This window comes from Netta rufina, assembly GCF_964035555.1.
Source record: "Netta rufina genome assembly, chromosome: 1".
NCBI classification, from domain to species: domain Eukaryota; kingdom Metazoa; phylum Chordata; class Aves; order Anseriformes; family Anatidae; genus Netta; species Netta rufina.
The window spans coordinates 7,289,907-7,316,975 of NC_140123.1; the positions used below are offsets into that span (position 1 = coordinate 7,289,907).

General features: G+C 38.5%; 1 protein-coding gene across 8 annotated transcripts in view; it reads left to right on the forward strand.

Moving 5' to 3' along the window:
* The window catches only part of DLG2 (discs large MAGUK scaffold protein 2), a gene marked incomplete at both ends in the record, with an annotated part of 1,073,896 nt that overhangs the window by 988,613 nt on the left and 58,214 nt on the right, over positions 1-27,069 (forward strand). The gene's annotated exons all lie outside the window — the stretch shown is intronic.

The window sequence follows — 27,069 nt, forward strand, 5'->3', positions numbered from 1 at the left end:
AACTGGAAAAGTACATGACAGAAAGTTAGATCCTGAACGCAGAGAAGGAAACCAGTTGAAGAAAAAACTCATGGAACTACAGTGAAAAGTTGGAAATCTAAATATGTGCATTGGCACGCTACAGGTTAGCAGTGTCCAATGTGAGAGAAAGATATAAGATTGCTTGGCTCCTGTTAAAGAGTTCTTCACCTGAGCATCTTAAATGGAAGTTATAAAGATGCTCTAGCACAGGCTCTCCAAATTAGCTGCACTGGCAGAAAGCTGACAACAGTTTTGAAACAGAATATAACCCTGCTGAACAGAGCAGTGGGAATTCTCATTTGAAGAGCCTTCCAGTAAAGATAAATGAAGATAAAAAAAATTATCTTTATTTAAAGATAAATGATAAACTTTTGTCTCCCCACAAGGCAGTCCACCTCTGAGAAGGGAGCCCAACCAAGTTAAGTGATGAGGCTGAGGAGGAGATCAGTGGATTTTCCCAACCTTTTTATAGAGATATGAGAAATAGAAATGACTGTACTAACTACAGCAAGCCTGAAAAGGATTTGGAGAATTGCTTAGCAAATATGGGGATCACAGGGAGCTCTTCAATATCTCCATCTGGTCATTCCCTACTACCCCGTTTGCATCAGGGAACAAAGTCCTGCAGCAGGGAACAAAGACTGGGACCTCCCAGGCACCATTGACATTGCATTTTAGATGCAGATAGTCTGCAGTTTGCTCTAGGGGATGGTTGTATGGCAACAGTCAATAGTCCTGGCAGGTAGGATCTGATCCTCTCTAAATGCACCTTGGATTCAGAGCACACAGAGTAGAAAAATGTGTCAGAGATAAGCATAAATATATGTGTGTATATGTATTTGTGTTTGTGCATCTGCCTTCTGCAATGTCTCCAGATTTGCCTCTTATAGACACTGACTGGGCCACACTTCTCTTGTAAGTTCTTATCTAATTTGCTTTCATAGAAATGTAGCAAATAAAAGAAGACTATGAGCTGTTTGGTAAAATCTGCCAGATGCTTCTCACTAAATAAGAATTAAGATAATGAAAAATTCATAGGCTTTCCATAAATGCTACTTCTTTTTCTTATGTTTTTCAGCTGACCTCACAGACAATGCAATTCTTTCACCCAGTTTATTGTGCTGATATAGTTATCAATATGCCTGCTAGCACCACATAATATTTATTGCTATACAAACTACTGCCTACAGGGAAGGCAACAGTGTGTTGCTATCTCCACTCTCACATCTTCCTCCTAGTTGTTCAAAAGGGTCCTGGTGTGACAGGAAGCAGATGAAAGCTTTGTTAAAAGTTAGGATAGAAGCAGTTACTTGAGGGAATAGGAGAAATTTTTTATAGCCTCATATTTCTAGCCACCTAGATTTTAGTTATTCCAGTTTGAAATAGTTTTTACCTTAGGATGCTGATGATCATGGTAAGTGTGTCCTTTTGATTTCCAAGAAGTATCAATATTCTTTTCTTTCTGCGAACCAAAAAGGTCTGTAATTTTGCCTTTCAACAAGTGCTATCTCTGCAGCCACATTGTCTCTTCTTAATGTCTTTGAGGCACTTCAGAATCCAGGTAGAGGTTGCAGTGACTGGCTGTTGTAATTACTCCTTGCTGCTGAGACTCTAAGACAATTTCTGCTGATAAGTATCACAGGTTATCTGTCATGAATAGGAAGCCCAGCCTAATGACCATCAAGCCGTATCCTACCTCTCTGTTGCAGATGGTTCAAGATGTAGAGTCACACACAGTTCAGACCTTTTGTATGTTCCCCTCTGTATCCAGGCAGTTGGATTTGCGTTTGTCAAGATTTGTGGTACTTAAAATACTGAGAGAGCTCTTCTTGTATGAGAAGTAAAGTTTTGATTTGAAAAATGCCCATGTATTTCTGTAGAAGGAAGAAGACATCTACGTGAACTTATCTTGAAAACAGTTTAACAGAGACTGTAAACAGAATCAAAAACATTTTCAGTAGAAGTGTAGAGGCCATGGCAGAAGCAATGTTTCTAACATGATTCACAGATTCAAAATGCAATTTTCCCTTTCAGTATTATTTCAGTGGTGAGCTATTGCAACAAGAAGGCTCTGCTGCAGTGAGGCGATGTGAATGCAATATCCTGTGAGATGCCCCACAAAGTACATTCACCCTCAGAGTAATCCTGCTGTGGTGTCTCTTCCAGACATGATGGTACAGACAAATTTTTATGACATCCACCAGGAACTGGTTTAAGGCAGATAACTGGATGATTTTACCAGTTCAGTTCTTTCACATAGATTTGATTTCATTAAGCAAGTGCCTGAGAAATTATTTCAATATCTGAATGTGCATATGCAGCATATTTGCATAAGTCAGGAAGGATGACTTTTTATTATAGTTACTATGTTAATGTAATGATCTTTTATTTTCTTGATACTTTCAGGAATTTGTATTTTTTAGGTTATTTCTAGTTTTCTTTCATTCATATTGTTGTTTGCTGCTAAGATTCAGAAAGTGATTTAAAAGATCATTAGAAATATGGGGATTTAAAAAAAAAAATCCATCTTCAGTAATCAATGTCTGATTTTGTCTGTCCTTTACATGAGTATAGACAGTGATTCAGTTAGCAATACTCCCCTATAGTCTCCCTTTAAGAATATCACAGCTTCACAGCTATTGAAAAAGGCTGGATAAAATTCAGCAGATAGTTTTGCCCTGAAGGAGAATTTCAGCAGCTCTGGCTACAAGACTGTAGAAGGAAGGGGAAAAGAAAAAAAAAAAAAAGGAATATCAATCAGCAGACAAGATATTTTTCTTACTGAAGGTATGAAATAATAGGGACTTTGACTGAATTAATGACTTGAAAATTATTCAGATGAATGCAAGGACCATTGCTGAATTCAGGGTCTGGAAAACATGAGGTTGTTTTCCTCTTGGTAGAGTGTGAAATAGCTGTATGGTAGGTGCTTCTTAAGCTATTTTAGTTTCATTTTTTCTGTATCAGCATTCCAAAATCATCAGGCACTGGACCAGCATAAGAACATGCTCCTTTTTAGGGTGGGCAGTATGAAGAAGGGTTAAAGTTTCTTTTCCCTAAACTTTCCAACTGCTATCATTTTCTTTGGTTCATTGCAGCAGCCCTTGATTTACATTAGGATAAGAAAGAAAAATCCCTATTTGCTTAATGGGTTTTGAATTTTTAAGAAAGGATGCTTCAATTCAATTTGAATGCTACTTTAGGGAAATTTTATAAAAATATTAAGTTGCTTCAGTTCAGCTTTTTGTGTTCCATCATTTTTTTTTATTTTCTTTTGCCAGCTGCCTTGGCGTCTAAATATATTCCAGAAATATAGGGGACTTGAATGTGAAATGGGATTTTATTATATTTGGGAAGAGCAGACAGATAAGGATATGGAATAAGGAAATTATTCTAAAAGAGTATAATAAAAAGCAAGTAATAATTACGTCCTTTACAAGCAGCAGTAAACCATATCTGCAGCCAGTATAGCTAATGGTTAATGTAGTGTGAATCAAGGAGTAATACAATGTAACTCAGGCAAAAATTGTAGGGCTAATAAGAATTTTACCCAGAAAGATGGTGCTTGGAATTTCCCTGCATGTTTAAAGGACACAAAGAATTTTCAATCCTATCTGAGCTCTTTCTGAAATATCTAAGACCAAAAATACACAATTGTATTACAAGAGAGAGGTGGAGTGATGCTGAAGTACTATGATGAGTTGTTTGTTCATTGTAGGACACCTACTTTTAGCTATTGGAGATAAAATAGAGTTTGAATACATTGTGTAAGAGTCTTTCAGTTACAGGACACTGAAGTTTGAGGTCAAAATTTATCTGAAATTTCTGAATTAGATATGTGAGAAGAGTTTGGGTTTTTATCCTTTTTTATTGCCAACAAAAGGGAGGAAATACATGACTCACAAATCACTTTTTCTAATGGGATCAGAAGGGTACTTCTAATGCTTGAATTTCCAGTTAATGACCTTGGCCCTGGTTAAAGCTATTAGGTGTCATAAACAAGAAAATCACAACAGGTTTAAGAAAAGGATAATCCAGTCTCTCCCTTCCTTCTGTCTTATAACTAAGGTGCTGGAGCCACACAAGTCGTGAAGATATCATGTTGACTCAAATAAACTCCTTTGAAAACATACCACCACATCCTTTCCTTTGAATGTGTATCAAATGTCTGGCTTTTCATCCATTGCTGTTATGACAGGCTGAACAAACAAAAATAGAAATCTATGTAGTTTTAAATTCTCTTATTTCTCTGATGGGCTGCTGGTCTGGAAATGAGCTACAGTCCAAGATTATTGGCATGGGATCCATCTCAACACTTACTCTACAGGCATAGCCTTCTAAGTCAAGGACTTCCTCTATTCAACCAGTAAATAGGGAATACTTGTAATTGTGTCTTTGTTATATATCAAAAAGTCTATACCCACAAGAGAGGATCGGGATTGCTGAGATGTAGGTAAAAACAACACTTTTCTTCTTTGAGTATTGCTTGAAAGTAGACTTGCTAACATTCAGGTCAACTACTTCAGTAAGATTCTCTCTGAAAGATACTTATACCAGAAACATTACAGTCTTTTGAAGTCAAATACCAGAAATGTTTTTCATGATGTGTTCCCTCACCTCTGCTCACATGATAATAGGACTTTATAGGGTGAAGATAATTTAAGAAATCAGCTATGCAGAGTATTCCTGGAAAAATGAACCACCAACAGAAATATTTTAGTCTAATCAAAGCTGGTGAGGAATGCTTGTATGAAAATACAAATACTTTTGAAATAATCACAATGGTCTGAGACTTAAAAGATTATTCAGTATTTCTGTGAATGTTTTTTTCCCAGTGTGTGTACAGAGTGATCTAATCATCCCCAATTACATGAATAATTGAAACTTTATTTGAGCTGATTGACTAATTTTAGAATTTATTTCCTCATTTCTTAGCATTTTTCACTGATAAAAGCAGCCATCTACTAGGAAGGCTAAAGTTTCTACTGCCAATATTTTGTCTGACATAGATTTCCCTAACAGCTAATTAATTGGTAATTGTGATGAAGAAAATAAAAAATGAGTTGTTTATTTCCAGTTCTAGAATAGTTCTGGGTTGCTGTGTAATCATGCCCTGTAGAAGGGGGTTGTTCTTTATGTTTCTTGAATGCCCGTGAAATTGTATCTACTTCTTTAATGGAGGAAGAACCATTTAACTTCAGTGTATTTTCAATTGATAATGACCGTTGTTAAATAATCATGTTGGCTTCATTGATCCTGCTTCTCGGGAGAGAGAAGGGCTTGTGGTGATGAATCATGAATTAATAGATTTTTTGGATTCTTGGAAAAGTATGGAGGAGGGTTGGCAAAACTGCCACCTTGGAATTCCAGAGGGCAGACTTCGGCCTGTTTAGACTGGTTGACAGAGTCCCTTGGGTGGCAGTCCTGAAAGACAAAGTAGTCCAGGAAGGAAATCCTAAAGGTGCAGGTTGTTCCCATGTGCTGAAAGATGAGATGGTGGTAAAGAAGATCAGCCTGGCTAAACAGACAGCTTTGGATAGAACTTAGGAAAAAGAAAAAAAAAGGGGGGGAGGGTGGGGAGGAAGGAGGAGGAGGAGGGAAGGAAGAGCAAGAGTTTATGACCTTTGGAGAAAGGGGCAGGCCAGGAGGCCAGAAGGACTGCAAAGATGTTGTGAGGCAGTGAATGGAGAAAATCAGAAGGCCCAAAGCCCTACTTAACTTAATCTGGCTACTGCAGTTAAATACAATAAAAATTACTTCTATAAATACATTAGCAACAAAAGAAGGACTAAGGACAATCTCCATCCTTTCTTGGATAAGGAGGTTAGTGGTCCCAGGTGCAGAACTTAGGACTCGTCTTTGAGTAAACATTTTGGCTTTTTTTGAAGATGGGTACAACGTTTGCCACTTCCAGTCATCAGTAACATACTCTGATCTTCACAACCTTTAAAAGATGACAGAGGCCTGGTTGTGGCATTGATCAGTTCTCTCAGCCCCCTTGGATACAGCCCATCAAGTCTTGTGGGTGTGTATGGGTTGAGTTCAGTCCTTACCCACTGCTGGTCTTTCTTCTTCCTGAACACCATTTCCAAGAATAGCACCCAGTGACACCTTGTTGGTAAAGACTGAAACAAGGAAGGAATTGAGCCTTATCAGTGTCTCCTGTCACTAAATCACTTACCCCATTCAGCAATGGTCCCACATTTCCTTTGTTCAGCCTTTTAATGCCAATTCAGGTGTAGAAGCTCCTGTTGACCTTGACACCCCTGGCACGCCTCAACTCATGCTGAGCTTTGGCTTCCCTTGCACCATCCCCTGCTCCCACTCCTGTGTACTGTGTTATGTGCATTTAACACAGGGTGCTAGTAATTAAGCATCACACAGTGGCATCTGCCTCGTTGTTAAAATAAATTAAAAAAAAATCAAGTTGCATCTTTATTTTACTCATGTTGTATCTGTTCTCTATACATTGTTGTTTTCCTTCATGCCTTCTTTATACACTGATTGCTTATGATGTATACGTATGACCTGAAATGATTAATACCACTCTGTTCTGTTCTTGCTCTATTCATCTCTTTAAATGCTATATTTGGATGTTTTCTGGTCTCTGCATCCTTCTCTGTAGTATACCGCAGATACCTTGTGTAGATAACCATTAGTCCTTCGATGAATTACAGGCATCTTACTCATTAGTCTATTATCTAAGAGCTTATCAGTCACGGTATTCAGCTCTTCATTACTTCAATAGCTCAGCTGCAGTCATTACATTTCACATCTTTCAACACTTCAACCCTTGTTTTTGTGTATGTCTGGAACTTTGAGAGAAGTAGATGGGACTTTGGAAGTCTGGGACTCAGGCTGTAATGCACAAACCTAAAGGATGTTCCCTGTGATTATAGTTATAGGCATCTATTACTTCTGGGGGTTGAGTGAGAAGCACATTAGTGAGATTCCACTGTTCAATGCTTGTTCCCCTGAGCAGTGTTTTGAAATTATAGTCCATCCCATGATATGCATTTCCATTCCTAAAATCTAGTTGTGTATTTCACATGAATTTTTCTAGCTTAATTTGGATTTATTCCTTCCTGGCTGTCAGAAAGAATGGAATTACACTCCTCTGGAAGCATACTCCATTCATTTTTTCTCATCTTTCTATCCTTGCATCAATACACAAATAAAATAGCCTTTGAAAAAATGCACCTTTATCAATGACGTATTTGACTTTTCTAAGAATTCTGCTTAGCCAAATAATGTCACAATTCAGTGTGCTATAGTAAAAGCATCACAATAAATTTTCATCCATTCAGTAATGTGGCAGTTTTCTCAAATTTCATAAGACATCAGTTAAGTCGTAATTAAACCATCATGAATGCCTTCTACTTTCAATCTGTCCTCTTCTCAAACAAATCACCCCTCATAATTAATTGAGAGAAATGATGGAAACAGAACACTGTTAACTACTTGAATACATATTTCAACACCTAATACAACCATAAATATAATGCTTTTCCAACAGCATTCCTTTCAGAATCATGTTAACTGGAAATGAAGAAATGCTTAAATTATATCAAAGCATGGTAGCATGACAGTATCCATACTTTAATGTTCTGAGTTTTTCAGGCTCTCCCAGACCATTTGTAATAATGTAAATCTTTTCATTGCTGTCACATCACTCCTGCCTCATTTTAAATCCTATTCTCATCCTTTTCCTTATGCTGTGTAGGCAAAAGATAATCTCATTTTACTTGGTAAACCTCTAGGTTTTGTTTCTTAAAACTGAGGGATGAGCTCTTAATGACAGGAAGAAAAATATGTGAGCTCTAGATAATCCCATTTGTTGACAGTCTCTGAAGGAGGTTAATGCATTTTTGTAGGACTTTCCCAGTATTTGGTTTATTGTGTTTGCAGCTAACACTACTCCTTACCTCCTTTCTCTTATCTCTTTAGGGAAAGCCTATGAGACTTCTTTCCATGCCACCTTTTGTTAAGTGATGTATTGATTTATCTTCATTGATCTCACTGCACAGTGTTTAAGAAATTGATGTTGCCATTCAGCAACATGGCACACTCTTGTTCTTCCTCAAGTCAATACAAAATGGGTCAGACCTTGAATCACCCTTCTCCATACTGAATAGTTTTTGGTATCAGTCAAGGACAATAGACTGGTCAAAGTAGAGGATCCTTTTAAGTTTAGCAGCTTGTATTAAAAATAAGTAAATAAGTAAGTTATTGCTGATTGATGAGGGGAGAAGCTTGGAACTGACTTTGTTAAAAGCATTTTCCAAGGTAGCTTGTAGGAGTGAGCAGAGTGAAGATGCAGTGGCAGTGAACATAGCTGACTCCAATGTCACCCGTACTTCTAATGGAAGAAAATGCAACTTGCAAGCCATATTGTGAGCTACAGGAGCACAGCCTTAGCATCAAAGCATCTCATAAACAGATACATGGTCTACAGAGGGTGGTACAAGGTGCTTAACTTAGTCACGTAAATTCTGCATACAGTAAATGGAAATACCTTGTAGAGATTTCAGTTTTGATGTGGTAGGCAGAGGGTTTAGCTAGATACATCCTTAATGAAGCTCCTTTACAGAGCACAGCAACACCTTAGAGGTGGATTAGATTAAATCAGTCTGCCCTGGATTTAGCTCAGAGGAAAAATTGAATGCAGGCATATGCCTGAATTCTTATTCTTGCTGAAAACTTGGCTTTGGTCTCTGTATTAGGTATCAGCTCTTCCGGGAGCTTAAGATCAAAGTTGTACAAGAGAGGACAGGCTCTCAACTACTTGCAAGGCAGCAATCTCTGCTTAAAATGTAAGAGGAAGAGATGGTGGTGATGATGGTATTCTTACATTTTGCAAAATATCCTGGCAGGTGCATGTCCTTTTCCCCATATTATTGCTGTTTCAGTCAAAGTCTGCCTAGAACCACTGACAACAACCAGGATAGCACATTGGCAGCTGAATCCCAAGAAGTTCTCACCAACTTCTTTGAAAAATGTCTTTGTTTGTTTGTTTGTTTTCCACAAATGACAGTCTTGTGAACCTTCACTTTATGAAAATGAGAGTGTTCTGTCTTTGAATCCCTTCAGTCTGCTGAGAGAACTGAATTTATATCTGCTCAGTCAATGGATCAGGAAAACCTTGAATCTCCCATACCCAAGCGAGTCTCTAAACACTAGTCTGCTAGGAAAAGGTAAATATCACAGCTGCATTTTTGAATGGAAATAGTCTTTTTTTTTTTTTTTTTTTTTTTTCCCTGCATTCAACTTTGTATATGCTTTTTGAAGCATGTTCACAGCATAGTAAGATTGAGCCCTGCAGGGATTAAGTGCGGCTTGGATATTTCTCTGCCTTAAATGTGAATTCCATAAATGCTTAAATGAGAGAGAGAGAGAAAGAGAGAGAAGAGAGAGAGAGAGAGAGAGAGATACTGGGTCTACTAAAGGTAGTAGGAACTCTGATTTTTTCAGGAAGACATTGGTGCTTAAAATCCATCTAAGTCTATTTTAGGCATCAAAACCAGTCAGTCTGAATCTTACTCTCAGCTTTGACTAACTAAAAGTGTCCAGAAAGTTTTGTCATAGTCTGTATTCAGTACTCTTTTACCCTGTTGAACTTGAAAGAGGTAACATTAGAAATGGCTGTGATTTTCAGGATCATCTGAAGCTTTCTGAATAGCAATCATCAAGAAACTCCAAGGCAATTACAATCACAATCAAATCTATATCTAAAACAAACCACATGCCAGCCTGGATTTTCATGGGGTTGTATAGTCTCAGAGCTGCCATTTTCTCCCGAAGAAACCATTAAACTAACAAGCCATTTTAAAGACAATATCAATGATTAGCAAAAAAAATATCATAGTTGATTTGTGAGCCACAATCTTTTTCATGAATTCATTTCACTCCAAAATGGGAGTTCCAGCTGCTGAAATGTGTTATGTTGGACATAGCTTTATCTCACCACAAAATTATATGGTTTCTTAAAATATGTTACTGTGGCACAATTCTTTGGTTATGACTATATAATCCAGATAATCTCACAGGCCAGTTTGCACTCAGAGCCTTGATTGCTCACACCATACTGCTAATTTACTCCCAAACTCTCTTTTGGAGCAAAGTACCTGGTTGCCTCCAAGACCAAATATGGATATGTTATTTTAGGACATTTCACTCCAGAGATTTCTCTAGGCAGTATGGATAAGACATCCCTGCATTTGTTTGTCTTTGTATGCCACAGTCCTGCAACCCTATCCTAGCAGGCTTCCAATCTCAGAGATCCCTATATGCTCTCACACCCTCCATGTTCAGGACGTGAAATGCTATTCTGGTTATCATGCTATAAAACACAGTCTGTGAAGCTACAACATGCCATTAACATTACTTCAGTCACTTTGAACAGGAAGAATACAACATTCCTAAAATAATGGTCTCTAAAGGTCATAGGATGTGACAGGGGCTCAAAGCAGACCTGATTCTAGTTCTAAGCAGTGTGGATGGTGTGCACTACGGGGGATTAGCCTTGAACAGTGAGGTTGCAAACCAGCTGGCAGTTTTAGACTCTGGTGTAGCTATGTCTAACTGCTTAGATGTAAAATAATACTAAGGCAAAGGCACAAGCATCTTTTTATAATTATCTTCCATTTAGAACAATATTCAGATTCAAAAAGATCTTCAAGACAAATGTCTCGGTCTAGGGAAGAATGGATAGATAGTGAAAGCATACATCCAGGTTATGCTGATTCAGAAATGTCAGGGTAAATTTTACATAGATGTCACAAATTATAAGAGCTTCCATCTACCAGTACAATTATTGCACATACTCCCAGTGCTTTCTGTTTAAGCTCTGGTTTTGTGAGGACCACTTTCATGGCATTTGAAGTAAAGAAGTTCTGTTGTTTCTGATCTTGCCTCTCTTTAAAATTCTGCAGACCTTGCAAAAGACCCAGCTGTTGCTTTAAAATGCAGATAAGGGGGACACTATGCCATTTGCGGGTGCTGTCATTACAGACCCATGTTACTGTTGTCTGTTAGCTAGAAGTTAATCACTTCATTTTTTACCCTGTCAATCATTTAGCAACATACAAGAACAAAGATATCTTTAGGAAACAGTGGCATCTTTTTTCTCCAAGGCAGTTTTTGTATGAACATTATGAGAATATTTCTCTTATTTAGTTTATTATGAGGTGCAAACATACAAACATATTTCTTAAAAATTTTCTTTAGATATTGCTGCTTCAGCTTTTACTTGACATCCAATTTAATAGTTTATTTTCTCTGAAAATGCAAATGTTTTGACTAATGAGGTTTGAGAGACAGTTTCCGGGAAATTACCCTTCTACTCATGTTTTTTACCCAAAGGCAAAAGGAACTAGATTTGTAGTAGAAGATTCTCACTAAAACTGAGGAATAATTGGATTAACTGCATAAAGAAATATGGTGCTATATGAGGACACTGCATGTATTCAATAGTATGATTAAAATATGAATATTACTATGCTAGGTTTGAAAGATGTGCAGTTGCTATCTTGCAAACCTGAACATATATAGGTACTTTTAAAAATATCACATTTTGTATTTTACCAGTAAAATTCTGTAAAAATAAATTCATAGATTTTCATGAAAACAATGAATCGGTCAAAAAAAAAAAAAAAGTGTTTAGGGAAGATTGTTCAACGCCCTTAAATCTTCAGTGGGTTTTTAATCCTCGTATTCAGTTCAATTGTGAACTGATACTCAATACTGGAAAACCCAATGATTCCCTGAAATAATATTCAATAAATTAATTTCAACTATTTTGATTTATAAACCTTAATAACTATGCCAAGATTTTAAAATCAGAATCATCCTTTTTTACATAGCTACCAGAAGAAAGAAAAGGGAATGGTCTTATCTAAAATAAATGTTTAGATAAGAACAGTCATGTCTGTCTCTTAATTAGGACTTTTCATAGCTCGAAGCTTTCTCAGACAGAAAGACTATGTAAAGAAGCAGAGATATGTACAGTAAGTTACATAGCATGGAGAAAATAGTTAGCCTTAGAAGTGAGTCCCAGCTTTTTTCTGGGTCCCACTCTAATGCAGTGTTTATGGGCAGCTGCATCAACTATGTACAACTGTGTACAAGCTGAAATGGAGTTTCAGCTTGAATTCCTTAGTTGGTTTCCACAGCTAGGGCAGGACATAAACATAAAAATTGTCTTTCAAGCTGGTCGTCATGAGCCAAATGACTATTTTTTCAGGTTATACAGATCAAAAACCAAATCCCAATGGTGCATGGTGAACACATGAAGGTGAACATGACCACCAATTTTGGCTGGACTTCAGGTCCTTCACACCCATTATTCTGTGTCTAATAGTATCTGATAGCCAATGCTCTGAAACTATAAAATTACCACTTGATGTTTTTTTCTTCTTTTGGAAGATTTTTTTTACGTCCATTTAATTTTTCAACCTCTGCTACATCCACTGCTTAATTAGGTCTTGAATAATATTTCTTAGTAGTTAAATTGATACCTTAAATTTCTTGTTTTGTGAGAACAGTGAACACCAATATTCTCCTCTTCCCTCAAATTCATAATTTCTTAACTTCTATCACAGTCTTTAAAAAGGTCATATTTTTAAAGTTGAGAAGTCCTCATCTGTATAATTTATTTCTGTGAGAAGATTATCCTTATGGGCCTCTCTGTTCCATTTGGCAGATCCTCTTCAGAATGAGGGGATCTGGTAGTACCAGAGTGGGGGTATCCTTGTATGGTGGTATAATAACAATGATTTCTGTTTGGTTCTTTATTCATTTCTTCAAAACTCTAGGAACAAATTTGCCTTTTTCATGACTGCCAAGCATTGAATTCATGTTTTCCTAGAATAATACACAAAGTTTCCAACATTTCTTCTCCTGGGAGTAATTGTTGAGCTAGTGAACATCAGTATGAATATTTATCAAAGACCATGGGTATTCACCATGTCTAACTTTGTATGTATTAATGTTGAATTTCATCAAGTATTTTATCACCCACTTATTTGATATTTTGACATCCTTTTGTAAGTCTTCTTGGTCAGTTTTTGGGTTTGCTACCCTTGATACGTGTTTTCGGTAACTATTATTGCTTCATTTTTTGCTACCTTTTCTAGATCACTAATGGGAACAATTAAGAAGTTAGTTATAAGCTTTCTGGAAATCCAGGTTTACTATGTCAGCTGGAAACTCCTAATCCATGGATTTCTACCAAGTCTTTAAAGAAATTGAGTAGATCTTCCTGCTACTCAACTTAGACTTGATCTATTTGTGGTCTCCCTTTAAAAAACTGGCTTTTCATTTTACATTTCCTCATGTTCGAGTCATTCATATTGTCCTCATGATTTATTGCAATTCACTTTATAGATTTGTTATTAAACGTTGTCTACTGACACATCAAGTGCAGATGGCTCCATTGATTTGACAGATCTGAAAGGCTCTTTTGTGGGTTCATCCTTAAGCTCATCCTGAAGTTGATTGTAAATAATTCATTTAGCTTTATTGCCATGGCCTTTTCTTTCCTGAGCTTTCTTATTACACCCCAATGCCCCATGTAATTGATATGTAGTATCTGAATGCTGCACAATCTTTACTGTACTAAAGTCCACCACTAAACCATACTACTAAGTTCCACATCTGCACATTTCTTGAAGACCTCCAGGGATGATGATTCAACCACATAACTGGGCAGCCTATTTAACACAACCTAGCATTTTTTACTTTATAACAGGTTTCAGGTTGCTGAAATAATCCTAATCATGAAACAAAGGCTTCTATCAAGGAGACACTAGGTAGATCTGGTCAAAAATTATCTGATACAGTTTTGGGACTGACACATACAAAGGATCTCTGTGGCTCGGCAGTAGCTTTCCCAGATCTTTGGGATGTCTAGCAGCCTGTGGGTTGCCTGTGCAACATCCTAGGTGCTGGGAATTGCTCTTCCCAAGGACTGACAGGTGAGGGCCATTAGCTCACTAACTCTCAGAACAAACTGTCTGCAAACTGAAGACTTTGTCCTAATTCTCCTAAACCAGAAGTTCTCATAATTTATCACCTGCATATATTTCAAGTGTTTCATTTCTTTTTCCATCCAGATTGCTTTGTTCATTTTTTTAAACACTGAAAACTTTCCACATCCTTTCTCCTGTCAGCACCAATCCAAGTTGTGCAGGCAATTTCTATTTCCCACATTCTATACCTATTTTCCTCTATAAAAGTGACACCAATTTGTTTTTGCAGCTATCCTGGCTCAGCATAAAGGTCCATCTAGCCAAATTGTCCCTTCCTTAACAGTTGTTAGTAGCAGATGTTTAGGGAACATATAGGAACAGGGCACATATGGTCAGATACTCACCCTGCTGTATACCACAGCTTTCTCCAAAGAGAGCATCCTTCCTCAGCCTTTAAATCATCCACAAAATTGCAATGCTCTTTTCATATTGCAAGAGAACAAACATGAATTTCCTACAGTTTGTAAATGAAGTTACAAAATAATTTGCCCAGGCAAAAAAATCTTGTTGATGAATATTTCAATTAACTTTGTCCACATGAAGTGAAAGAAATATACATTTTCAGTCAGAGACATTTGTTTGTTCAATCTCTTGCTTGTTTGTTTTTCCATAGATCCCTGGGATATCAAAATAAAATTAAAAAATAAAAGAGAAAAAAAAAAAAAAAAAAAAAAAAAGAACTTGCTTTTGGGTCTCCATTCTGTTACTCTGTAGGACTCAAATAATTTTTGTAAAAGCAAACACTAAATGACAGTGTAATTTACACTGCAGGATTTTCTGACTAATGTGTAGATTCAATAGATGCTTACTTCTATTGAAATCACAAAGATTTCACCCTTTATGTTTAATTTACCCATCACAGGCATTGATGACATGGCCACTTTACCATACTCTCTTTATAATACTCTCCTTAAGTATTCTTATTTTCCAAAGCAGAGTCAACTTCAAAATGGCATTAAGTTGCTAAGAGCCTTATCCAGATGAGTTTTTAATATCTCTCTGGATTGCACAACCTCTATGCACCACTTATACTGACATTTACCATCCTCCTAGTGAGAATCTACCCTCTCTCACATGTTCAGATCAGCTCCACTAATGATCTCTGAGTAGGGTGACAGTGGGCTCTTAGTGGACTCTTAGTACCACAGGGCCTGTGACATCAGGGACTGCAGTTTTAGAACAGTTCTCATCATACATGTACTTACTATGGATTTCTCTACCAGGAGAATGGGATTTGCTCCTTCTTCCTACTGTGGAAGCAAGAGCTAACCTCATGCAGCTTCCTAAATGACAAGTGTGGTTTTGTTTTTTTGTTGGTGGTGTTTTTTTGTTTGTTTGTTTGTTTTGTTTTTGTTTTTCTTAGAAAGGACTTTCCTGCTTCAAAGTATGGAGGCCATCAGCACCATAGTAAGAGGACATTTTTGGATCAGCCATGGTGAAAATGCCACACAAAGACATGCAACAGAGTCTTTTTTTTTTTTCAGAGGGCATTATTCAATGGTTTATGAAAGAGAGGAAAGATGCCAGTAAGTGAGGGAGGGAGTTCGCTTATAGCTGCTGGAAACATAAGCTAGATTTTCATCATTCCTCTCTGTTTCCCGTTTCCTGCACACATAAATCTATCCTTAAGGTATATGAAGTTCTAGCTTCTGGCATGACAGAATTATTTGATTCAGACTTAAAAAGTAGTAGTAGTATATGGGGTTTACAAACTGAGTATTACATCCTAAAATGAGGATTCTTTTTTCTATTTTTTTAAAATAAATATGAAAGAAAATGTTTGCCTATAACAGAATCACAGAATCAAAGAATGGCTGAGGTTGGAAGAGACTTCTGAAGATTATGCCGTCCAACCCCCCTGCTGAGCTAAATCACCTAAAGCACATTGCACAGGATGGCATCCAGGCAGGTTTTGAATATCACCAGAGAAGGAGACTCCACAACCTCTCTGGGCAACCTGTTCCAGTGCTCTGTCACCTTCACAGTAACTAAGTGCCCTCTCATATTCAGCCAGAACCTCCTGTGCTTCAGTTTGTGCCCGTTGCCTCTCATACTGTCACTGGGCACAGCTGAAAAGAGACCAGCTCCATCCTCTCAACACCCTCCCCTCAGATATTTATACACATTGATGAATTCTCCCCTCAGTCTTCTCTTTTCCAGGCTAAACAGGCCCAATTCTCTCAGCCTGTTCTTGTATGACAGGTGCTCCAGTCCTCTAATCATCTTCATAGCCCTCCTCTGGACTTGCTCCAGTCCTTCTTGTACTGGGGAGCCCAGAAGTGGACACAATGCTCCCGGTGAGGCCTCACCAGGGCTGAGCAGAGGGGGAGGATCACCACCCTTGACCTGCTGGCAACACTCTACTGAGTGCACCGAAGGACCGAAGGATACTGTTGGCCTTCTCGGCCACCAGGGCACATTGCTGGCTCATGGTCAGCCTGCTGTCCGCCAGAACTCCCAGGTCTCTCTCTGCATAGCTGCTCTCCAGCAGGTCACCCCCAGCCTGTAGTGGTGATTGGGGGTCCCTAGTTGCAGGACCATATGAGCAACATTAGGAAAGCAACTGATCTGTGAATTGTTTTATATTACATACAAAGTATCATGCCACAGATAAGTCTCAATACATAACTCAAGGTTTGTGTAATCCCCTTGAAATTATTCAGATTACTTAAATGCTAAAGAAAATGATTTTTTTGCAGCTTGATATAAGAGAGTGCTATTATTATTACTTTGCCTAACTTAAGGACATGGCTTTTGATAAACTGCCCCCATTTAAAATTAATTGCTAAGTAGAAGTAGGGGTTAGTGGTAAATCTCTCTTCTGTAAAACAGAGAGGCTTAAAATCAAAGTAAGCTTAAACCAGTATAGGAGAAGAAAACAACTAATTTCTAGTAAGATTTCTTTTTATGTTTGTTTATTTTTTTTGTTGCCACAAGGCTCATTTTAAATAAAGATATTAAAAGGCAAGGTCCCAGTTCTGTAGCTTAGTGTCCTTGCATAAATCAAGAATCACACATAAACAAAATGAGGAAATGTCATTATGGACAAACCATCAAAACTCTGAGCCTCTTTCATGGCAGCAGAAAGAATGGCTTATTATTATTGGATAGTCCTAGCACCATCCAAGAGCAAGGAATCAAAGAGCTTCTGTCACTGCACCAGGCCTTCATCCTATCAGACTCAGAGCAGCTTAACACAAATTCTGTCAATCTTAAAGCTGCTTAGAGTAACATCTTCAAGGCAATTTAGCAATTCAGAGCTTAATCTTCATTGAAAGTCAACAAAACCTAGGCTCAGTTGTGTTTAAGTTACCTTTAAAAATGGGATGTAGGAGCTTCTGATGCTACCCTTAATCCTGCTGGGTTTTTAGTGCATGAGAGCCAGGGCTCCCAGGACAGGAAGTTTTGGGAAATGCAGTGGAGTGAGTGATGAGCTGCAAGGAGCTCAGTGCAGCATGGGCTTAATTTTATATTTAAAAGACAGAAGCTAAGAAGTTTAGCATCATCCCCTTGCAACTTTGTTTAATAACTGTTAAAGTACATATAGTTACTGTTAAATATTTTTGATAACAGTGGTTAATCAGCACTTCTTTCTTCAAAGTTCATAAACTTCAAAGTTTCTAAAGAGTATTGACAACCACACACAGAGTAAAACCACCAAACATAACATTAACAAGAAGAAATAATCATGGGGTTTTGACATTTAAGAGGTAGCACCAAAGACTATCATTATTTGCTCTTTTTCTTGGTTTATTTCTGCTTTTGAATATGCTGACATCATATTTTTAAGCCCATGAGAAGGGACTACTAATGAAAAGTGTATTTACAAAGTATTCATTTGACTTGAGAAAATGAGGTTTATAGAAAACATCATCTACCAGGAAAACCATGCAACCCAATCATATAGTAAACCTTACCGGGATAAACCTCTTTTGGATAGGTAAAGGATGACAGATAATAGCTCATAGAATCCACAGAATGGGCTGAGAAAATAGTACATCTCTTCTAATCACTCCTGCTCCTTCAGGCAAACTGTTATTTTTCTGTTATTTGTTTAGAAGGTCTTGGCTGAGTTCAGCTCTGGCCTTCAGCATTGTTCCATATCCATTGATTGTATAGGGTTATAGCTTCACAAACTGAAGCCTTTAGAGTTTTTATGTTTGGCCTTAAGAACCAGAGGTTATGTAGAGTTTCCTGACCTTTGTGCCATAAAAATATAGATTTAGTAGTCTTTGGTTGCATGTGGATCTTTAGAAAATCACCCTTCTTTAAAAGAGACAAAGTCAAAAACAGGAATGCACTGCATTGCTTCCTGTTGAAGTCAGTGTGCTAAAACAAAAAGGACTCTATCAGCAACCTCCCACTGATTGAGTAAATTCTTAATGAGCTCTTCAAGTTCTGGCCTAGAGACAAAAGGATATTATGATTTCTAAAATAGTTGCATCCTGCAGAGTTTATGGATTTAGCACATTTCTCCACATTTGTCAGGAGAATTAATCTCCATAATAATTTTGATCGGCTTTGTCAATCTATGTTGTAGTTCCCATATGCAGGTGACACCTCGTTATTTGAAAAGAACCAGACAGCTGATACAATAAAAATGCAAATTCAACTTCTGATTCTTTTGTTCTCAAAGGAGAACTTTCAAGTCACTAACCTGATTTCCTTTTATGATAAGATCACCCGTATGGTGGACCAAGGGAAAACAGCTGATGTGATTTTTTTGGACTTCAGCAAGGCTTTTGACACGGTTTCCCATAGGATCCTACTGGACAAAATGTCCACCATACAGCTAAATAAAAACATCATACGATGGGTGAGCAATTGGCTAACGGGCAGGGCCCAAAGGGTTATGGTAAATGGGGCTGCGTCAGGCTGGCGGGCGGTCACCAGTGGGGTCCCTCAAGACTCCATTTTAGGGCCGGTACTTTTCAATATTTTTATAAACGATCTGGATGTAGGAATAGAAGGTATTTTGAGCAAGTTTGCTGATGACACCAAACTTGGAGGAGTTGTGGACTCAAATGAGGGTGGAAAGGCCTTGCAGAGGGATCTGGATAGGTTGGAGAGCTGGGCGATCACCAACCGCATGAAGTTCAATAAGAGCAAGTGCCGGGTCCTGCACCTGGGACGGGGAAACCCTGGCTGCACATACAGACTGGGCGATGAGACGCTGGAGAGCAGCCTAGAAGAGAGGGATCTGGGGGTCGTGGTAGACAGCAAGTTGAATATGAGCCAGCAGTGTGCCCTGGCAGCCAGGAGGGCCAACCGTGTCCTGGGGTGCATCAAGCACGGCATTGCTAGTAGGTCAAGGGAGGTGATTGTCCCGCTCTACTCTGCGCTGGTGCGGCCTCACCTCGAGTACTGTGTGCAGTTCTGGGCACCACAGTATAAAAAGGACATGAAACTGTTGGAGAGTGTCCAGAGGAGGGCTACAAAGATGGCGAAAGGCCTGGAGGGGAAGACGTACGAAGAACGGCTGAGGTCACTGGGCCTGTTCAGCCTGGAGAAGAGGAGGCTGAGGGGAGACCTCATCACAGTCTACAACTTCCTCGTAAGGGGGTGTCGAGAGGCAGGAGACCTTTTCTCCATTAACACCAGTGACAGGACCCGCGGGAACGGGGTTAAGCTGAGGCAGGGGAAATTTAGGCTTGACATCAGGAGGGGGTTCTTCACAGAGACGGTGGTTGCACACTGGAACAGGCTCCCCAGGGAAGTGGTCACTGCACCGAGCCTGTCTGAATTTAAGAAGAGATTGGACTGTGCACTTAGTCACATGGTCTGAACTTTTGGGTAGACCTGTGCAGTGTCAAGAGTTGGACTTGATGATCCTTAAGGGTCCCTTCCAACTCAGGATATTCTATGATATTCTATGATAAGTCCAAGAGGAAGCCATTACTAAGAAGGAGCCATTGCAAACAAACATCTTGACTTTTCCAAAATGTCCTCTCTCCTCAGAGACAAAGCAGCCATAGATTCTATGATTCTACGGCATTGCTAGTCAGTCGAGCGAAGTGATTGCCCAGCTCTACTCTGCGCTGGTGCAGCCTCACCTTGAGTACTGTGTACAGTTCTGGGCACCACAGTACAAAAAGGACATTAAACCATTGGAGAGTGTCCAGAGGAGGGCAACGAAGATGGTGAAGGGCCTAGAGGGGAAGAATATGAGGAGCAGCTGAGGTCACTGGGCCTGTTCAGCCTGGAGAAGAGGAGGCTGAGGGGGGACCTCATCACAGTCTACAACTTCCTTGTGAGGGGGAGTGGAGAGGAAGGTGACCTGTTCTCTGTAAACACCAGTGATAGGACCTGTGGGAATGGTGTTAAGCTGAGGCAGGGGAAGTTTAGGCTGGACATCAGGAAGAGGTTCTTCACAGAGGTGGTTGCACACTGGAACAGGCTCCCCAGTGAAGTAGTTACTGCACCAAGCCTGTCTGAATTTAAAAAGCGATTGGACTGTGCACTTAGTCTCATGGCCTAAACTTTTGGGTAGACCTGTGCGATGCTAGGAGTTGGACTTGATGATCCTTATGGGTCCGTTCCAACTCAGGATATTCTATGATTCTAGCCAATGTTCTGTCTTGTTAATACTTTCTCCTGGATTTGCCTGTTTACACTTTTTTAATAGCTAGAGAACAATTCTTTTTCAAAAGGAGTCTCTAAAGGTTGTAGTGCATAAACAGATTTATTATGACATGATCAAAAGAGCACTCTTATGCTAGAAAAGTCTGAAGACTTCAACTTTTTACATCTCCTGCAAAGAAATAAGTATGAATATTCTGTCTGACAACATTCTAGTATTACATACTGATTTCTGATAATAATAATAATAATAATATCCCATTTTACTGTCACAGTTATCTGCATTTTGGCTGGTGGGGTGTTTTTCAGTACTAGAGTCATTCTGCTAAGATGACATCATGCCACTCTCTTTGTATTTATTATGTTCAAATTATACAAATCATAAATGTAGATCATTTTTACATAGAAAGACTTTCCCTTATTTTAGTTCTCCAGATGTCCAATATCCTTGTCCAAAAAAACAAAGAAGTCATCATATATCTAGCTGGTGGTAATAATTATGTTATCAGTGGGGTTCTTTCCTGTGCTGAAAATTTTCTTTTGATTATAACCTAGTAGAAATACAATGAATTCTGTGGGCAGCCTGGCCACAGTGTAATTTTAAAAGCTTCTAATGGACATGGGGTCGTGATTAGGTCTGGGAGAAAGCAATTTGCAAACTACAGGGTGTCTGAGACAACTACCTAAAAAAACAGCTACCCAAAGCAGAATCTTGAGAGCTATTGTAATACTGAGAGATATCATAAACTAGTTATTTAAAAATAATAATAATAAATAATAAATTCAGTGCTTTTATACAGTGTATTCTGTATTAGGAAGAAGTCATATTTGGAAGCAGGGAGGGAGGGGATGGCTATAAGCAGTGCTGCACACAGAGTCCCAATGTTTCAGTCTTATTGTCTCTGAAGATAACATTTTATTTTATTTTATTTTATTTTATTTTATTTTATTTTATTTTATTTTATTTTATTTTATTTTATTTTATTTTATTTTATTTTATTTTATTTTCCCTGGGGGGAAAAATGAATTAGTATTTTCAGGCAGGAAATAAGTAAGTTACCATTTCTTTAAAACCAAGAATCACGGAGCTCCTGTGTCAAACTGTGCAACCCACAGGTTGAAATTTCAGGTGAATTACCCGTTAGTTTAAAGTATCCCTAATTAGACATCCAGTCACTTTTCTTTTTCTTTCTGGATATAGATAATCTTAAATGTCACAACACAGGAATCTGTGCTGCAAAACTGTATGGGTTCCTCAGACAGAAATCTGAGATGCAGTCAAGCTGCAGTTTCACTGAGTCTGTGTGGGGAGAAAAAAACAAATTCTTGAAGAAGCACATGCAAATTTCACATCATTTTGATGCATAATCCTCCAGCCAGGTCAAGGTCAGTCAGAAATGATTGCATTTCTTTAAAATAACCCCTCAGGACAAACCTAACCTAAGTTTTCCATTTTGTTGAGTAATTCAAAACTCACTCACGAGTTTGGGGCTTCATAATGAAATTTCACACAGTTCCCAAAGTACTTCTCAAACAGTATGTTATTGCATATCTTCTCTGGAGTTTTTTCAAAATATTGTAGCCTAAATACATTAACAATACATTGAGTACAATGTAAGTGAATTTAAAAGCTTCTACATTTATCAGAAATGCAACTAAAAAGAAAAAAAAAAAATATGGTAAGGGTGGTAAGGGTCAAGGAATATGCTCACAGTTTAATGCCAGTTTCAGATTTTTGCAAATCAAATGGAAATTCTGTTTGGCCCCTTTATGCCCTGTAAAATGTTGAAACAATGAAAAGCAGAGAACATGAAAGAGCTTCATTTTCTTGGGTTACCTTTCAAGTACTTCTAGAAGAGCTGGAAGCCAGATAAGTCTGAAAGCAACATGAATTCTGTCTATGTCCGTGGCTGAAAAGCTAAAGCTGCTGGTCCTTCCTCACAGCGGGCTGTCACCTGTGCTGCATTTCCTAGAACAGCCTGGAATTGATCATCAGATCCACTGTCCCAAGCAGTGTGTTTTGATGGGCACACAGACTATTTGGCAAATGAGCTAAAGACAAGGAACATGATCAGTCATCCTTCCTGCCACTGATGAAGTCAAAAGCTTCAAAACCTCTCTAACAACATGAGTCCCTGAGGCTCTGACAGGCAGCTTCCTGAAGTGATCAGTGATGCTTCACACCTCAAGCTTCGGAGTTTCATATCTGAGACTTCTGTTTTCCTTCCTAAACCCCACAGATCTTGGCTGTGACATGGCACAGTGACAGAGAGTGTGCCATTGACAGAACATTGTGTGCTGTTGCACAGCAAGAGCATGAAAGTATAGCATACATTCATTGACTGACATATTTTTAGAGGGGTATAGACTTCTGAAAGCATTGATTTCAAGTTTTTCAGTGTAGAAGAACCCATTGCCTAGAGAGAACACAAGAACTAGCAAAGCACCCAAATAAGCAAACCAAACAAGCACTGCTTGTAGGAGCTGATATTAAGGATCATGGTAGCATCTGCAAAATGAACAAAATATTCCCCAATGACAAATGGCAGTCCTCTGTCCTGATGTAAATACAGAAAGAAAATATCTCCCCTCTCCTAGTGAAATCTTTCTGGAACTAATGCTGCTGTCTCCAAACCTCTTTTCATTGAAGTCTGTGGCAAAGCTCCCTACCAAATTCCCACTAGGAGCAAAATGATAAAGAATGGCTTGGAGTGAATAGAGAAACTGCTGAATGAAATAAAGAAATAGCATGACAGCAAATGGAAGGGGCTTGGATGTAAATGTATGATAGGATTTGGAAGTGCCTGAAGGGCAGCCCCAGTCCCTCAGGCTCTCCATCAGTGAAAGCTTAGACCTACCAGCTGCATTAATACTCCAAACTTCATGTGCCTGGGAGCATCCTCCAGACTTATGGCCCACCACTGCAGCCTCATCCCTTCCTTTATGCCCTATTGCCCACCACATAAGGGAGATGTATCCAGACTGTTGCTGGGAATGATCCTTAGCCCATTCTGATTTCCAAAGAGCACTTGGAAACCATGCTGCAGTGCCCTAGCATGGTTTAATATGCTAAGTGTCCACATGCTGCTGACACTTGTTCCTCTCAGACCAACTATAGTAATTGAGGTTGAGGGGATCAGCTTCATGATGCAACATCATTAAAACAGGAAATACTCATTGGAAAGAAACAAACACACAACAAACCAGGAATCACAGTTTCTTTCAGTCAAAGGCCTGAGACAAACATTTTTGTTCGTTTGTTTGTTTGAAACCACACTGTTGTAGTATACTTTTAATGAAAGGTGTTCTTCAAAACAGTCCACTCCCAACCCTTTCAGAGGTGACAATGTGTGATTGGATCATTTCTAGCACAGGGGCTGCTCTGGCAGCCTGTAGGCATTGCAAGCAGCACCTCAGAGTTTCCCAAGCTCACGTGGGGAGAGCAACCTTTCAGTATGATCTACACGTAGGATTCACCTGTTCAGCTTCTCCAGATTAAAGAAAACCTGGGAGAAGAAGGTGGAAGTCTTTATTGACGTGCTACTAAGTGAAAATTTAACCCTTCTAATAACATCTTAATTGCATTGCGATGGCTGTTTCTATCACAACACTGCTGTGCTCTCTGTTGTAGCTATAGCAATGAATTACACTAGGGTTTCTTTCATTTTGCTTTAATGTTTTCTTCAAGCTGAGCCTGCAAGTGGGTGGAAATACATCTATTACCGAGAATGCAGAAAAGACAGCAAAGAAACTTGGGGTCAAATTCTGACTCTAGTACTGAATTACTGTATAAAACCAGGAAAATTATTAGATCTCTGTGTGTTGAATTTCCCCATCGTTTAAAAAAAAAAAATGGGGGAAGAGGGGGGCATAAGGCAGATGTAAAGAAGAGGAAGAATAGTTTCTCTCTCCCTAAATCTCTGCTAAGGAAATTTTCAGAGAAAATGGTGATATCCTTAACTCATGTAAATGCAGATATGCTAGCAGATTGCAAAAGAGTTAGGGCTGTTTACAGAAACTGAAGATCTCTCCTGCTAAATGTTGTTGTCATTTCATAATCAAGTAAATGGCAAAGAGCAGCCTGTAAATTTATGTGCAAACTCCCATCTGTGCCAGAAGAAGAAAGTAATTTCAAAGATGCAAATAAAGCTGCCACACAGTACCTGAACTGTATCATGTTGAGATTACTAGCCATGATACAGTGATATGGGAGATTTGTTTTTTTTTTGCACTGAACATACAGAGGCATTCAGCAAAATATATTGCTGCGCTTGAAATGCATTAATATCCCTTGCCTTGTCAGGAAGATCATGAAGACTACTTACAAACGGTGTTTAATACCTCAGATGAGGAATCTCAGTTTCTCTGTTAAATTCCCTTTTTTTGCCACAGGCTTAGCAAGACCACTTACTTATTCTTTACCTTACTTTTCATTTTTGAAATGCTGGTAACAATACAGGCATGGTGGGTGCCAGTAGGTTGCAATGCATGGGATTGAACCATGAATTGATTTGCTATTTCCATAAATCTAATATAAGTTCTCCTATGCCAAATATTTATAACTCCTGATGCAAGAAGAGTTATTACTAGAATAGAAATTAGAATATGAGGAAACACTTCCTTACCATGAGAGTGACCAAGCACTGGCACAGGTTGCCCAGAGAGGTTTTGGAGTCTCCTTCTCTGGAGATATTCAAAACCATCCTGGACGTCATCATGTGCAATGTGCACTAGGTGACCCTGCTTGGCAGGACGGGGCTAGACCAGGTGATCTCCAGAGGTCCCTTCCAACCTCAGGCAATCTGTGATTCTGTAAATTTACTATGTGATGCAGCTTAGTTTTTCAACATACCTCAGATGCTAAAGTGTTTACACTAAATTGAAGAAAAAGAGTCCCCATTTTAGTGGTCTTCACTGTCGTATAGACACCTCACTGCACATTTGGTAGTATACTGTGTCTTGGCACTGACCGTATTTTCATTTCAAACAAATTTTGAGCAATGAATTTTGATGCTGTTGTGAAATGCTTGTCTCAAGTTTTACACTGAAGTGGGTTCCTAATAATTATTAAGAAGCAACCAAGCAAAAAACTAAAACCTGTTAGGTTCTTTCCAAATTACTTCTTCGATTAGCTTAGTGCAATGATCACTTCTGAAGTCTGGAATAATGTCAGGGACTCATATAATCTTGAATATTTCTGATATCCAGCATGTTCTAAATGTTTGCACCTTCTGTTTCACTTGTCAGGACTGTGCTTCTTAATTTTCTACAAGCAGGAAACATTCACAAAGAAGACAGCAGCAATGTATGGCATTCAAACAGCACTTTTTAATTTCAGAATGTTGTACAAATATTAAATAATTTTCCCCAAACTCAAGCAAAAACTTGGAACTGGGGGAAAAAAGAAAAAGTCATTAATGGAAATGCAGCACATATCCTTTAAAGCTTTGGTAATCACACCCATTCCTATTGCTATTTTTCTAATAAGGTAATTCATAAGTTCAACACACTTGTTTGAATTGTTTTCAGCAAACTTTGTTTCCTATTTCAGTGTTTTATACATACTTCAGAATAATCACTGGTCTTTCTATATTTGTAACCCAAAAATGTCTCATCTATCCTGTGTAACCCAGGTTCCTATTTGTGAAATGCACTATCCAGAAGATACTGAACAGAATTTTTTCTGATGCTGATGTGGCCTAACAGTGACATTGGTGATGGCTATGAAATTAAAGTTAAATAATTTAAACTGATTTCCTTTGTCATAAAGAATAACTATATCAGTTCAACAGTAGACTTAATCAGCTGACTGGGAAAAATGAGCCTTGTAGAGCTCTTGGTTCTGTCCTACGTGATCCAAAAAGGACTGAACAGTGGATGCAAATAGATGGCTGAGGACTTAAACACCTGAAGGAAGAACTCCTATTTAAGATGTGCTTTTGTCAGCTGTGGAGAAAAAAAATAAATTTAAAAAAAAAAAAAAAGGAGAGAGAGAAGCTGTTAATATCCGTGCCTCTCAGGTATTCACCATTAGAAAACTGTAAGGTTATTGAGGTCATTATTATTTAAAATTGTAGTAAAAGACACTAAAAATGAGTTACAGCAACCCATGAATAAGCAGGCAGCATTTAGTCATGTTAGTATGCTCAGTAACTTGTTAGCTCTGCTAATCTGTATCTCCATAATCTACACTGTGTACTTGTGTTGTGGGGAGATACCTTTAACTTTTCCAGGAAAAATGCATGGGTCTGTATGGGGTAAATCCTAGTCTGAATAACACTTCTTGGTGCTTCTTTTAGATATCTTCATCTCTCAGAGATGTGTGATGTGTGCTCCTTGGTAGGATGGGTCTCTTATAGGACTGGGCTGCTTATGTCCTCTCCATAATATTTTGAAAAGATACTAATGCATTTCAGCTTTTCTTCTGATATTTCCCATGGAA